We start from the raw sequence: 15,702 nt of genomic DNA on the forward strand, positions 1-15,702 counted from the left end.
AGACCTTCCCCACATGTAACAACGAATGATCTTATATTATCATCTAAACAGATAAGCATCGGATGTAATATACACTATGTCTTCACACCAATATCAACTATGTGACGTTCATGCTTTCAACTATCTCTTACCGCATTAAGTTGCAAATATGCATATTGATGTAGACTCAACAACATATCATTAACACTTAAAAATAGTAGTTTGCATTCTACAGGTAACTAATATTTTTTACAAAATTCATAGCTATGCCATAACGATTCCACAAACAAATTGTCCATAAATTACTATATAATCCTTCATATTCATAAGAAGCATAAGATGCCAAAAATAATGATCATATATGTTTATATCCATCCCCGCAACGCGGGGCTCCTCATCTAGTTTTTATTAAACTTGTTATTTTGGAAAGAAGTTTGTACTTTAATATTGAAGTGAGTACGTTATTTAATATTGTAATGTTTTAATTTAGAAACACCGATTGACATTATTTTGCAATGTTTTAAAAACCGGTTTGAACCGGCCGGTTGAACCGGTTGGACCAGGAACCGGGAGAGGGAGCGGTTCAACTATCACCGGTTTTACATTGATTTCTGAACCGAATTGAACCGGCCGGTTTTTAGAAAAAACCCGTTGAACCGGTCAAAATAAACCGGTTGAACCGGTTAAACTGAATAAAAACACATGAAAAAGAACCATTTACATAATAAACTTTGGTGATTTTTTTTTTCAAATCTATTTAGTTTTCTCTAAATAAAAACATATGATAAATGTTATAAATTCATTTGATGTGTTTGTATTCATCAAACACTATATTTCGTTTCGGTATTATACTTTATTTTTTTTTTACGTATATGGATTGATGTAAAACCAATGTTTTAAAAACCGGTTTGAATTGGCCGGTCGAACCGGTTGGACCGGGAACCGGGAGAGGGAGCGGTTCAACTATCACCGGTTTTACATTGATTTCTGAACCGGATTGAACCGGCCGGTTTTTAGAAAAAACCGGTTGAATCGGTCAAAATAAACCGGTTGAACCGGTTAAACCGAATAAAAACACATGAAAAAGAACCATTTACATAATAAACTTTGGTGATTTTTTTCAAATCTATTTAGTTTTCTCTAAATAAAAACATATGGTAAATGTTATAAATTCATTTGATGTGTTTGTATTCATCAAACACTATATTTCGTTTTGGTATTATACTTTTTTTTTTTATGTATATGGATTGATGTAAAACACTAAAACTTATGGTTATGTGTTATTTTAATGTATTTTGATTCATCTACAATTTATTTTTATGTGTATTTTTAATGTTTGAACTTGTAAACATCAAATTCATAATTTATATATGTGTAGGAAAATAAAAATAAAAAAAAAACATGAAAAATATAGAAATCGGTTCAACCCGCGGTCAAACCGGTTAAACCGGTTGAATCGGGAACCGGTCACCATACCGGTTCAACTAAAAAACCGGTTTTTAAAACATTGTGTAAAACACTAAAACTTATGGTTATGTGTTATTTTAATGTATTTGGATTCATCTACAATTTATTTTTATGTGTATTTTTAATGTTTGAACTTGTAAACATCAAATTCATAATTTCTATATGTGTAGGAAAATTTAAAATAAAAAAAAAACATGAAAAATATAGAAACCAGTTCAACCCGCGGTCGAACCGGTTAAACCGGTTGAATCAACTAAAAAATCGGTTTTTAAAACATTGTTATTTTGATAATGCGCTTAATGTATTTAGATTCATCTACAATTTATTTTTATGTGTATTTTTAATGTTTAAACTTGTAAATATCAAATTCATAATTTATATATGTGTAGGAAAATTAAATATATATATATATATATATATATATATATATATATAGAAACCGGTTCAACCCGCGGTCGAACCGGTTAAACCGGTTGAATCGAGAACCGGTCACCATACCGGTTCAACTAAAAAACCGGTTTTTAAAACATTGTTATTTTGATAATGCGCGTAATGGAAAATAAATACCGTTTAATTTTCATTCTCTAAAGACAATTGTTATTTATCTATATATATAAAATGAAAGTAGTGTCGTATGATAAATATAGAAATGGAAAACATATTTTGTAATATTATGACATAAAAATTGTATTTTATTTAAGTTTATGTTTTATTTATGTTATTTAAAATGGCTTTAAGATACATCTTTAAATTGTTATGGAATGACGTAATTAAAGCTATTTTTTAATTTTTATGGAATGACATAATTTAAATTTCAATAATATAAATATCAAGTTTAAAAATATGAATTTTAAAAATAATCATGTTTCCTTATCCGGTCCATAAATTTAATTTTAATAAACATTTTATAGAAATAAAAATGTAATACACAATTAGAAAAGAACTAAAGAAGTGTTAAGGAGATATCGTCTTCAAATAATTTAATATCCAATAAAAATGTAATATATGTTTAACAAAAACCCAAATCTGCATGTGCATCTTGGTTCCAACAAACATATGTCATCATATTTTTTTATCAAACATCTAGATGAAATAGTGAGAGTGAAATGGGAAAGGAGCGGTTGGTGTTGGAGCTAATAAGATGGAAAAGTGACTTCATTTTTTTCTTATAAGGTGGAGCAGCAAAGCTGCAGTTGGTTGGGAAGTGGTGGTGGGACGTCAGGGACAATGTAATGGTGAAAGCCGGTGGCGATGCTAGAATTTAGATCTAGGATCTGTATATGGAAAGAGAGATCGTTGGTTTAGAGGCAACAATGATGGCAACATGGTGGTAGAACTGGTTGGGATGGTGGAGGATGTAGAAGAGACAGAAACTGCTAGCGGTGGTGGTGATGTGGTTTGAGAGAGAAACGGTGAGGGAATCGATTTTTAGAGAATGAGAAATTATGGGATTTATAATAAGAGTTCACAAATCAGAGTATAATGTGTGTTATAGTAGTAAATGTGTTTCTATGAGCTTAATGAAGTGTACATTGTCTTTTGAAATTGGTACATTTAAGGTTTATTTTAATACTTATTTTTTGTTCGTTAATTTTTGTATACATGGATCACCATTCTTTTAATCTAAACCATTAGTATTAAATCCAAATGTCAATATTTCTTCTCCTTATTTTTAAGATGAAAGTCTTAAAATTCGATAGGATTGACTAACATGTATGCATTAGAAAGTTGTTATATATATATATATATATATATATATATATATATATATATATATATATATATATATATATATATATATATATATATATAAGGTAAGTTCAAATGTTTCTCACATCTATTGTGTGCTAGAATGCACCAATAGGAATTTAGTATTAATTATATGTATATTAAATGCTCTCCATACTTATAACTTATTTTTATGGAAACTAATTAAATTCGTCATTAATGTCAACAATAACATTCTTTCAGAATGAATCATATCTAGAAAAATGAGAGTATATTTCAGCAAAAAGAAAGTGTATTCTAGTAGAATACACTGTCGTTCTTCATATTTCATGTAACTTTATTGTATTCTAAGTAAGTTAGTTTTGAAACAAAATACGAACTCATATATAAAAACCCAGATGCGAATTCATTCTGAAAGAATGTTATTGCTGACATTAATAATGAATTTAATTTGTTTCCATGAAAAGAGAATTATAATTATGGATATCATTTAATATACATATAATTATGGAAATAATTTAATATCTATATTTATTTAATTAAATAATTATTAAATTTATTAAATTCCTATTGGTGCATTCTGGCACACAATAAATGTAAGAAACAAAATAACCTAACCCATATATATATATATATATATATATATATATATATATATATATATATATATATATATATATATATTGTAACGCCCGTGTTTCTAGGCTTGACATTAATGATGATGTAATACTCTAGGTCAACCTTTGTAATTTATTTTGAAATAATAAGATTTTTTATTTGAGTATTATGTGTTTTATATTTAATTATTATAATTTAATGAATTAAGGATAAAAATAAGCGTCGAAAATAAATGTTAGATAAATGGGATACCTATAAAGGAAGTGGTAGTGGTTGAAACAAGGATTCCAGAGATATAAAGAATACCGAAATCTGAGTTATAACGAAGAAATTATGACCTGTCGAAGTTTCGCGACAGAACCGACACAACGCTGTGTGACGTAAAAAGTGAGTTTGCGATAAAGTGCTTTTCAGCCTTAGCAATCTAAATGAAAGTCTTGTTATACGTTAAACGGAGAACGTGCATACAAAGAATGTCCAAATCTGACTTCGTATGAGGAAGTTATGAATTTTCTAAGATTTGGTATAACGGTATGCAGCCCGAAACTCAAATTTTAGATCGAGCGATTTTTAGCCGACACAACCTAAATGAGAATCGAAGATCTTGTCGATTGTAGTTTAACGATAAAAAGACAGACAGAAAAGGACGTCAGATGAAGAAGTTATGAATTTTTAACGGACTTTTCCTGTCCCGGTCTGTTAAAAACATAACTTTAAAAATAAATTCAAAATTAACCGACTATGTCTAAATGAAAGTTGTATAGCATTGTCTCACCTACGTGTGGATATAAAGAACGTCAAAAACGGAGTTCGTATACGAAAATTACGAATTTTTGAATTTTGCTAAATCGGAGTACGCCCAGCGTACTCGTGTACTCGGTCCGAAGTTGGCCACGTCGCCAACTCCTTCGCATGATATACACATGTTCGTAGCCTTGATGCGTCCAAGATGATCCATTCGTACGCCCAGCGTAGTGGCTGGTGAAGCAGTACGCCCCGCGTACCATAAATTTACGCGTAGCGTAACTCGAGTGTTCAACCACTATAAATAGTGGACGATGCCAGCCGATGTTACAATTTTCATCCTCTCCCAATAGCTTTGACATGTATCCAGAAATTAGCTGGACTTCTAAAAATCAATACTTTATTGACTTTCTTACCAAAGTTCAGATTTCTGATACGAGATGCTTTGATAAAACTTTATCAAAGCTCACATGTTTGTCTAAACAATTTTAGAACTATGAAAATGGATGCCGTAATCATAGTCTCAATTTTTTAGACCTTTTCCATTTCTCACAAGTCCATCTTAGTGTGCCGGTTAACCACGCACGCTCCACTAACGACTTTGAGATTGCAAATATCACAATTGCTATCTACTTAAAATCTCCTTAGTGAAAGCGTTTCCTCATCATCATTTTCATGAATCGGAGAGAAACCTTATGACACTTAGATTTTATGGAGTATGTGTTCCTATCCATGTGAATTTGTTAAAACCATAATCACAAGACAAGGTTAGTGACAAATCCAAACTCATATGGACTAAACTTGGACAATCTTAACTTCTTGCCATATGGCAGCACAAGGGCATGCCATTGCTTCCTAGTAGTCATGCAAACAACTGAGAACTCATAGAACTTAGATGCATAATCAACTTTAACTGGAATGGGCACAGAAATGAGAATATGTCAACATGATAGGTTACAAACCTCAAGTTGTGTGCTAGTGATAACCAACAAGTTTTATTCTTGATTAGTTCTTGAAACTTTTCCAAGATCTTTAAGACTCCTACTGACCTCTTGACATATAAGCTTCGCTTGTCAAGAACTATTCCTTGACAAAGAAAATATTCAAGAGTTAGTGCGGGTTCTTATCAAGACAAACACTTCACACGATTGGCCTTAGTTGGTCTTTATTTTATCTAAAAAATCATAACTTACCAATTTCAAATGTACAAGAGTAGAAGACATTTTACTCTTACATTTGACAAGTGTTATAAACCTTCTTTAAGATATGTCACTCAAGTTACAATCTTGGAGTATGACTCTAAGAATTGTTTTGGAACAAAGTATGACTCATCTTCTTGATTTAACCACTTCAACAATCCATGACTCCTCTTCTTAGCCATAGGAATGCACTAAGATGTCTTTTGAGGACCAATTGTGATATGGTTTCTTGATCATTAAGATGATCACAAAACATGATACTAAACTACTCTCCCATCTTTTTAGATTTGAGAAACTTTTATCTTTCTTCCTAATTTGATTCTTCTCATTCGTTCTGCCATACATCGAAACTTTTCTTATGTTTCAGAATTATACTTAAACTTGTAAGTATAACCATATTTACTAAACTTTAGTAAATCATGACGAATAGTCTTATTGATCTTTGTAGTGGACTTGACCAGTACACAAGAATGTGTTCTCGATCCCTTAATCCTTCACTTGACTCACATATACATGTGAACAAGGAATCAGTCTTAATTTTCCAAAGACGAAAATTCTTATTCATCATACAATACAACTTACATGATTCCAAGTTTCTGTCAATTTGAAACTTGGGTTATGAGAATCTTTCCTTATTTGGTAAATTTAGACACTACCACAAAAGAAAGAATCAAATTCATATTTCCAATATTGCTAGAACCATACAAACATCAATTTTTTCCATAAATGCCATTGCAAGGAACTATAAAATAAAACAAAGCAAAATTTTATTTATTTATAAAGTGCGGAAAAAACTTTTCCTTACAATGCAACTTTAAATGAAAATTATGTTATTACATATTTCCTAGTTAGATAGTGGACTTACTCTAAGCATAGTCAAACTTTTTGATTCTTCCTTCTCTTAGATCTTTCAGGTAGTTAGGGAAGCTTCGCTTCCAATGTCCCATCACTTAACAGTACAGACATACATACTCTTTGGTAATGATACATGGAACTGTCATAGACTTAGACTTTCTCTTTACCATTTGTTCAACCGGGTTGACCATGGCCAATCCCTTTCCATCGGGAAGAGAAAACTTTTCCGGACTTCCAATGTTACCTTGAGAGGTAGACCTTCCAATCAAATTTGCTTGACCATTGCGCCAAATCATTGCTGATTCAGCAGACCCAAGCAAATAAGAAAGATCTATTAGGGTCGTGTCGTGATCTATCACATAGTAGTCTGTAATGAACTCACTATATGACTCAGGAAGTGACTAAAGAACCCATTCAATAGCCAACTTCCTTGGGACATCAACACCTGTTGAGACCCATTTTTATAACGAACGGTGAGTGCGGAAGAAAGATATCTCGATATTAATCCTGTTTTTGGAAGTATGAACACGAAGAACATATTATGAGTTCATAAAAAAGAATAAGAACAAAGAGAGAATAATATTGATATTCATGAAGAACATGGTGGGAGAGAAACTCTCCCTGGGTGGGAGAACCCACCAACTTCTCTCTCTAGATTACATTGTGAGAAGTAAAGTAATATCTAAGAAAAGTAAAGTGATCTAGCTTCTAAAAAAGAAATGACAAACTCTCCCTTTATATAGGAGGGAGAGATAAATACACCAACAATACAAAATAAAGGGAAAATACAACCTAACTATCACTCATTATTTGTGGAGCATTTACATGCACCAACATTATCTCCCTAAATGCTTACAAATGATGAGAGATACAATAAGTGATACAAGGCTATAATACAATAATCCGACTAGCAAGTGTGGTAATAAAATGAAATCAAGTGCTGAAATGTCTCTGAAACTCTGAAGTGTCTGTGAAGTCTGAAACTAGCCATGAATCTCTAACAATGAAGGTCTTCGGCTTCAAAGCACAACCATTGAACCAGAAAAAATAAGATCCAAATCTTCAAACCAGACATAATCACCCAAAGAAGGAGGTCACCATGAGCAAGTAGAAGATCCAATAAAAGAAACACTTCGGCTTCAAAAGTCTGAAAAACATCTCAATTTCTCGAATCATAATACACCGTAATTCTTCAAAGAATAACCTGCTAAAATGTGAAGCATCCATAAAATGTAGTCCGGATAAAGATAATGTGAGTCCAAAAACATGGTCCAACAATGCCAAAAATTTGATCCAAGGATCAAAAATAAGTGTCACGTCACATCGCCAAAATAATCTTCGTCTTCAACATATTACAAATCCAAACTCTAGAAATCATAGAATCTGAACCGGATGCAAACACAAAATCATCCTGTGGTAGAGTCCGAATAATAAATAATATGAATCGGAAAACATCTAGTAAGGCCAAAAATTTGATCCGTAAAGACCAAAAATGTGACAACCCAAAAATTTCCGTTAGTTTTAACGTCGAAATTAACGTTGAAATTAGTTACGTCAAAAATTAGCCAAATTTATCCCGAAAATATTTTTGACCGGAATTAAACCCGTTGGAATATTTTAAATAATATTCGTCAAGCGAACAAAAATTAAGGTGGAATAATTTTAAAATGTTGTCGTGTTTAACGGTTGACGTGAAAACCTTGTTCGCGGTTGGTGTCAGGAGAACCCCAGCCAGGCCATAAGCTCCACCCTATATAAGGGAGGAGTGGGTTTCACTCCCACCTTTTTCCCACCTTAGACACTCTCTCTCTACTTTCTCTCTCTACAAACGGGTTTTGGTCAAAAATCGCCTCTTCGAGCTTCAAATCGGTAAGTTAACCTCCCTAGCTTGATATTCATGTCATCTATCCTTCAAATTCGTGGTTTAAACATTCAAAAACCCCAAAAACATGAGTTTACGGTCTTGGGAACATCCCAAAACCGTAAACCCCTTGAATGTGGGTTTTAATGCTCAAAAACCCTTCCAAACCACTTCTTATGCTTAGCAATGGCTTAGAGGCTTACCCGATAGGACTTAGAACACCAAAATCGGACCAAATGGGGAGTAAACATGATTTTACGGTCTAAGGATGTTCTTAGACCGTAAACCCATATACATGGACCATAAACACTTGTCTAAGTGTTAAACTACCCTTCAAACACCTCCAAGGGCTTCCACGAACTTCCTTGAGTGCATAGAACCTTATTTTCCTTCATTATATGCACCAAAGCATACCAAAACATGTCACACTTGAGTTTACGGCCCAAGAAGATTCTTGGACCGTAAACACCCATTCTTAGACCAAAAACACCCCCAAAGGGTGTTAAAGTGCCCTTAACACTTTGCATGGCTTGGAATTGGACCTAGAACTTCGTATGTTTAACCTACAACCACAAAAACATAGGATTCATGGACAAAATGAGTTTACTACCGTAAACTCATTTGTTTAAGGTAGTAAACTCCCCAAGAGCATCTCCTTAGACCGTAACACCTTTCCAAGGTGTTTAAGTGCCCTAAACACCTTCCTATGCTCCTAAAAGTGACTAGAACCTTACATGCATGAGTTAGAACCACCAAACAACAAAGGAAATGGACCAACATGAGTTTACTACCATAAACTCATGTGTTTACAGTCGTAAACTCATCAAGAAGTAGACCTAGGCCGTAAACTCCTTAAATGGCCCATTTTGAAGCCTTAAACCATTCATAAGCCCTATAATTGAACCTAGCCTAATACCACAAGTGTTATAAGACCTTAATGCATCAAAGAACACACCATCGATTTTACGGCCGTAAACTCATGGGAATAAGGTCTTAGGGCCGTAAACTCTATAAAGAGTTCACTCTTGAAGAGTAAACTCCCTATCTAGGCCATACACACCCTTAGATGTTACCCGGAACACTTCTAGCACTTGTAGCAAAGTGTTTTTATGTCATAAGACATCCTTACTTGCTTAATTAGTTATTAAATGACTAATTAGATACTTAAATGTATCATTACATGTTAAATAGGATTCGCGTGTGTGGTCAAGTCCTCACTTGACACTTAGCATCCTATACCGGCACCTTCACCCGATCCACTTACAACAGGTGAGTTCATACCCCTGAATCAACCTTTTAAATGTTTTTACATGTTTTTATGGGGGGGGGGGAATACAAGTTAAACATGTCAGTTATCATATCAATCACATGTGATTGATAACCCGCATGCACAAGGATCTCTTACACTGTCAACTGTTTTACCAAGTATGATACTGTAAATGGTTTTCTAAGATGTTTTTACTTGTTCAAAGCTCTTCTCAAATTGTCTCTCGCGCTGTATGTTTTATTTCAAATTCAGTTACAATAGCATTTTAAACAAAGGTTTTCTTTACTTATATTGTTTTAGCAAAGTTATAATCAAAACTTGTTTATGAAAGGTTTTCAAAGGATTTCTAAAGGTTTTCAAACTTATTTTACAAAAGAATACTAAGTCATGATTTTCTTAAAGTATAAAGGTTTTCCCAAAGTTTTCTTCCATGTTTTATACTCCTACTTGGTTAAGATACTACTGCTTCACTTCTACTTAGTTAATGCTTCTACTTGTTAACGCTTCTACTTCGTGAAACACTTCTACTTCGATAAACACTTCAACTTCGTTAAATGCTTCTACTTAGTTAAATGTATGCCTGTGCTTGTATAGTTATATAAATAATGTTTAAAGGACTTAGGAAGGCTAGTTCGCCCTATTTCCTTTTCTTCGTTGAGATGTGGTCTGGTGGGATCGGATATCCGTCCGAAGGTCCTTTGATCATTAATTATATATTATGTATACATGCATAGACATATAGGTTTACGTCGGTCAGTTATTTGTGAGTCTCTATCATTAGTCCAATATTTACATCAGAACTCACTACACGAGATGCATCGTCAGGACACGGCCTTCTCCGTTGTCTAGTTGGTAACCAGAGTCTCCTGTAGGGAGAGCGGGCATTGTGTGTATAGATCTATACGAGATTGACACCCCTACACCCTAACTGCTAGCTACAGTCCGCGGCCTACCAAGCCAAGGGGTGACAAATGTCACATTTTTTTTACGCTTGCAAGGCGTCGAGTTCTCTAATGTCTATCAGTATGGTTACGAGTATCTCGGGGTTACCTTATAATTCATGGCCTTAAGGTAACGGGAATTAACACTGTATTCACTGTTTTTAGACCTTTCTAGACGTATCATTCATTTGATATTGTATGGGGTCTGTATTCACTGTTTTTAGACCTTGCTAGACGTATCATTCAATTGATACTGTCTGGGGTCAGTGTCCACTGTTTTTAGACCTTGCTAGACATATCATTCATTTGATACCGTCTGGGGTCTGTGTCTCCTTTTGTTAGACTGAGCCAGGCGTGTCGTTCATTCGATACTCTCCTGGAGTCTATGATTTCTTTTGCCTTAGTCAACAGTAGTCACTGCTGAGGCATATGTTATTTTCCCTAATATTCTCCTACTTTCTTTGAAATCAAATACCGTATTTTGGTAATGATAATATTTTATGGAAATTCTCTTTAAAACATAACACTGTCGGGTCTTGGTAGAAGACTGCTTTTATTTAGAAAATATAGGATTTTCTGGAAAGGACTCTAATACATTGTTGATTTTAAACTACTACTTTTTATAAAGTTATTTGAATAAAATGACACTAAATACTTATAAACTCACCAGCATTTATAAAAATGTTGATACTCGCTTTCAAATAACTTGTATTCTCAGGTCAGCAATAGACAGGTACATCGCAGGAGCTTTTGGTGAAGACAGTTTAGTACCAAGCTGCACCTATATTATTACTTGTATAACTTTGATGTTTCTATGTAATGTAAACTATGTAAAACTATTACTATTAATGCAATGGTTGTTGTACTTTGATTACTATACTGCATATGTTGTGATACTTGACATGACGTCATCCACCCCAGAACGTTTCCGCCGTTTCGGTTTTGGGGTGTGACAAAAAATAAGTGTCACATCGCATCACTAAATAAATAATCGTCTTCAAAAGTCTTCAAAAATTCAAACTCAAACAATAATAACCAAATCTGAATGATATTCTGTCCCTATTTTTGATAACCAATGACCGGATATCAAAAATCAACAAATCATCGGATGGAGAGTGTCGGATACCAAGAGCTAAGAGAAGCTCTCCCTAGATGTATGAAGGGTCTCGATAAGAAACGAGAAATAGTAAAATAAATACTCTTGCGGTCATGAGAAGGAGGGTGACATAGTTGATGAAGCAGTGCTGAGAAAATAATCTGTTGTGCCAAAAATAATATCCAAATATCCAAACTATGGTGCCGGAACACTTGAAGTGGCTTCAAAGAAAATAAAGTTCACTTGCTTAAAATAAGCACCCAAGTCATAAAAATCTCATAATGTGAAGAATGCGAAACAGTTTTGTTGATCAATCGTCGTTGCGGTGCAAGCATCACAAAAAAGATAATATGAAGTCCGACTGCGGTTGGAGTATTCTTCCAAAAATAATAACCGGCATGAAGTAAATCAATGTGACAATCCATGGGTAGGTTGTGGCAAAAATTGGTGTTAAATAAAATAATTGGTTTTAATAAAAAAAATTGGTTATAGTAGAAAAATGGCTAAATAAAAAAAAATGGTGTTAAAAAAATAATTGGCTAAATAAAAAAAAAATTTGTTGAAAAAAAATTTAATTAAAAAAATATCAGAAAAAAAATCTGAATAATAAAAAAAATCAAGTCCTAAAAAAAGTTTAAAAAAAAAGGAAGGGAAAAAGGAGGGGAGGGGAAGGCAAAAGAAGGAGGGAAGGAGGGAGGAGGAGGAGGATGGAGGGGCTGGAGAGAGGGTGGAGAAGGGAGGTCTGATGAGAGAGGATGGAGATGGGATGAGAGGTGACTGCGGATGAAGGTGGGTGCGGTGGGGGCCTTGGGTGCGGACGAGGGAGCTGGGCTGCTGATGGGGTATAGCTGGTTGTGGTAGCTGAGGAGCAACTAGATTGTGGATGCGAGCTGCAGTAGGCGCGAGCAGACAATGCGGTCTAGATGGTTGCGGATGAAGCGAAGGCTATTGCGGTGCAAGGACCTCGGTCCGAGGGGAGGCATCCGAAGCTGCGAAGGCTCCATTGCGGGTCAGAAGACTTCGTTCAGCAGGCAAAGGGAAGGCTGCAGACCAAGCCTAAGAGGGACTTCGGATCAAGGCTAAGAAGGGGTTGCAGGTAGGCTTCTAAGGGGACTCCGGTAGGCAGTTTTTGGCTGCGGTCCGGGGGGCTGAGAAGGGCTGAACAGATGATGAAAGATGTTATTTTTTCATGAAAATGTGGCAACCCAAACTTATTGCCGTTACATAATTCCGTCTTCTCTAACGGAATTCGTCGTTATATATTATTTTACGTAATATTTGGAGTCATCAATAAATAAATATCTATTTATTTATATTTCTTGATATTATCATAAGTGATTATAACTTGTAAGTGTTAACCCCGTTTAACTAAATAGAGTTATATTACTTTTCAACCACTTCACCCGGGTAAAAAGTTTTAACCCCGTTAAACTTTAGCATCGGGTAGCCATGTACCGGGTGCAATACCCGAGGCATATAAAATGGGAGTGAACACCACTTGAACACTCTTTACCACCCTTTCACTCTCTCTCACTACTTTCTCTCTCTAGACTCGATTTTGACCTCGAAAACCGCGAATTCCGGCCTCCTAACGTAAGGATTTCTTCCCTATCTTATTGAAAACGTATTCCATTGCATTTTGAGGCCAAAAATCATAAGATTTAGTGTAATAAAGGGAGTTTACGGCCTAGGAAGCCCCTTAGGCCGTAAACACCCCAAAACTTGGCCAATGTCCCGTTTTTACTTTCTATAAGCTTGTACAATAATTAAGGGGTATACCTAGATAAGTTTGGACGTGAAAACTTAGGATTTTAGAGCCTAATAAGGAGTTTACGGACCAAGCCTATGCTTAGGCCGTAAACACCCGATTTCCTTGGTAAAAAGTCCCAAAAACTCATCTAAGGCCTTCTAGAATTTAGTTATAAATTAAGGGGATGCTTAGGGCCATTAAACAATCCATTTTGGGGAATAAAATGGAGTTTATGGCCCAAGCCTAAGCTAGGACCGTAAACTCCCCAAAATACAAACAAATGAAGGTTTTAACCCTCCAAATTGGTCCTAAGCATTTACTAGAAAATTGGGGAATTGAAATAAGGCCTTAACTTGCAGTTTTGGAGGAGGACATGAGTTTACGGCCAAGCCTAGGGTCTTACGGCCGTAAACTCCCAAGGAGTGGCCTTTGGGCCGTAAACTCCAAGGGAGTAAACTCTTGGACTCCCCTGTAAACCCCTTTTGGCCTTGTACTACTCCCGGGAACCCCTTCTAAGCCCTCAAACCCCAAATCAATGCTAGAATGCCTAAATACTTTAATGAAAAGCATAAAATGATTAATTTCTTGTAAAATACATATTTCATATGACATTAGGGTCTTAAAAGGTGCACAAGTCTTTATTTGGTACAAAACGCTCAACCGACACTTTCACCCGATTTACCCGATTCACCCGATTTACGCGATTTCAGGTGAGTTCATACCCCTTTAATGAACCTTTCAAATGTTTTATCTGTTTTAGGGGGGATAAAAGTCAATTATACATGTTTATGGAAAATTATACAAGTCAATTATTCATGCTACGGAAATTAATCACATGTGATTCACTATCCGTAGTGCAAATCACATGTGATTTACTACTATGTTTTATAAAAAGGATTTTCGTTTTCAAAACTATTTTGGATAAATAAACAATTTTCTAAATGTTCCCTTTTGACAAGATTTTTATTAAATAAATTCCTTATAAAATGTAACCACACCAATATATTTATATAAGTAAGACTTGAAGGACTTAGGACCGATAGCTCGCCTTATTTCCTATTCTTGTTTGATTGTGGGCTTAGGGTAGTTGTTATCCGTCCGACTGTTGTTGATTTCTTAGTTATATATCATATATAGTAGTGTTGGATATGAGTATTTTCATTTCATTCGATGTTTAAACCACTAAACTGACAAGAATCGTACACACTAAGTTAACTATAATAGGTATAGTTAAGGCCACTATTACTCGCTATAGCTACTACTCTACACACTATAATACACTCTATTATGATACCATACACTAATAAGAGAACACAATGCGAGTTATACAAAAGACTACTACACTATAATACAAGAGAAAGCACTAATCAAGAGATAACACACTAACCCACTACGAGATACTCTATTCGCTACGCACTACGCCCAGAGTCTTCTGACAGGAAGACGACGCTATATGTATAGATCTATACGGGGCAGACACTATTACATCCCGACTGCTAACTGCAGTCCGAGCCGTACAGGCCCAGGGGTGCCACTACTTCACTACATTGTGCATGACCGGGAAGGTCATGGGGTCCTCTATTATTCGCACTATTGGAAACATACAAGAAATACACTATTACCACACTAAAATACTAAACTAAAGGCTAAATTAATATACCGAAGTAATCAAGTATCTAACACTAAAGGAAGTCTGCACCACTATTATTGACTACAGGCAAAACCTTCCATATTGCATTACTTATTTGAGATTCACTATTATACTTTTACAATAAATGGTTTTCGAAGATGAAAATTACATATTTCTTAAAGGTTTTCACTTACAATATATTTCTGGAAAATATAGGATTTTCTAGGTTTTTCTTCTACTTATGAATGTAAATTGCAGCTTTTTATACTATCGGTTCTAATGCTTTTTATACAAAAACTCACACTAAACTCTTATGAACTCACCAGCTTTATGCTGATATTCGTTTTCAAAATAACTTGTATCCTCAGGTCAAAGATAGACAGGTACAGGTGCAGCATTTTGGAGAAGGTGGAGCATACAAGATCCATCTCTTATTTTTGTGTTACTTTTGGTGTTTGTTGAACATTACAAAATGCACTTGTAACTAAACTCACTATGTAATGTAATGGTTGTATGTTTCTTGTTTTTACTATTATGCAATTGTGATGATACTGTACATGACGTCCT

The sequence above is a fragment of the Lactuca serriola genome, chromosome 6, assembly GCF_051521515.1.
Source record: "Lactuca serriola cultivar US96UC23 chromosome 6, Lser_US96UC23_V15, whole genome shotgun sequence".
NCBI lineage: Eukaryota > Viridiplantae > Streptophyta > Magnoliopsida > Asterales > Asteraceae > Lactuca > Lactuca serriola.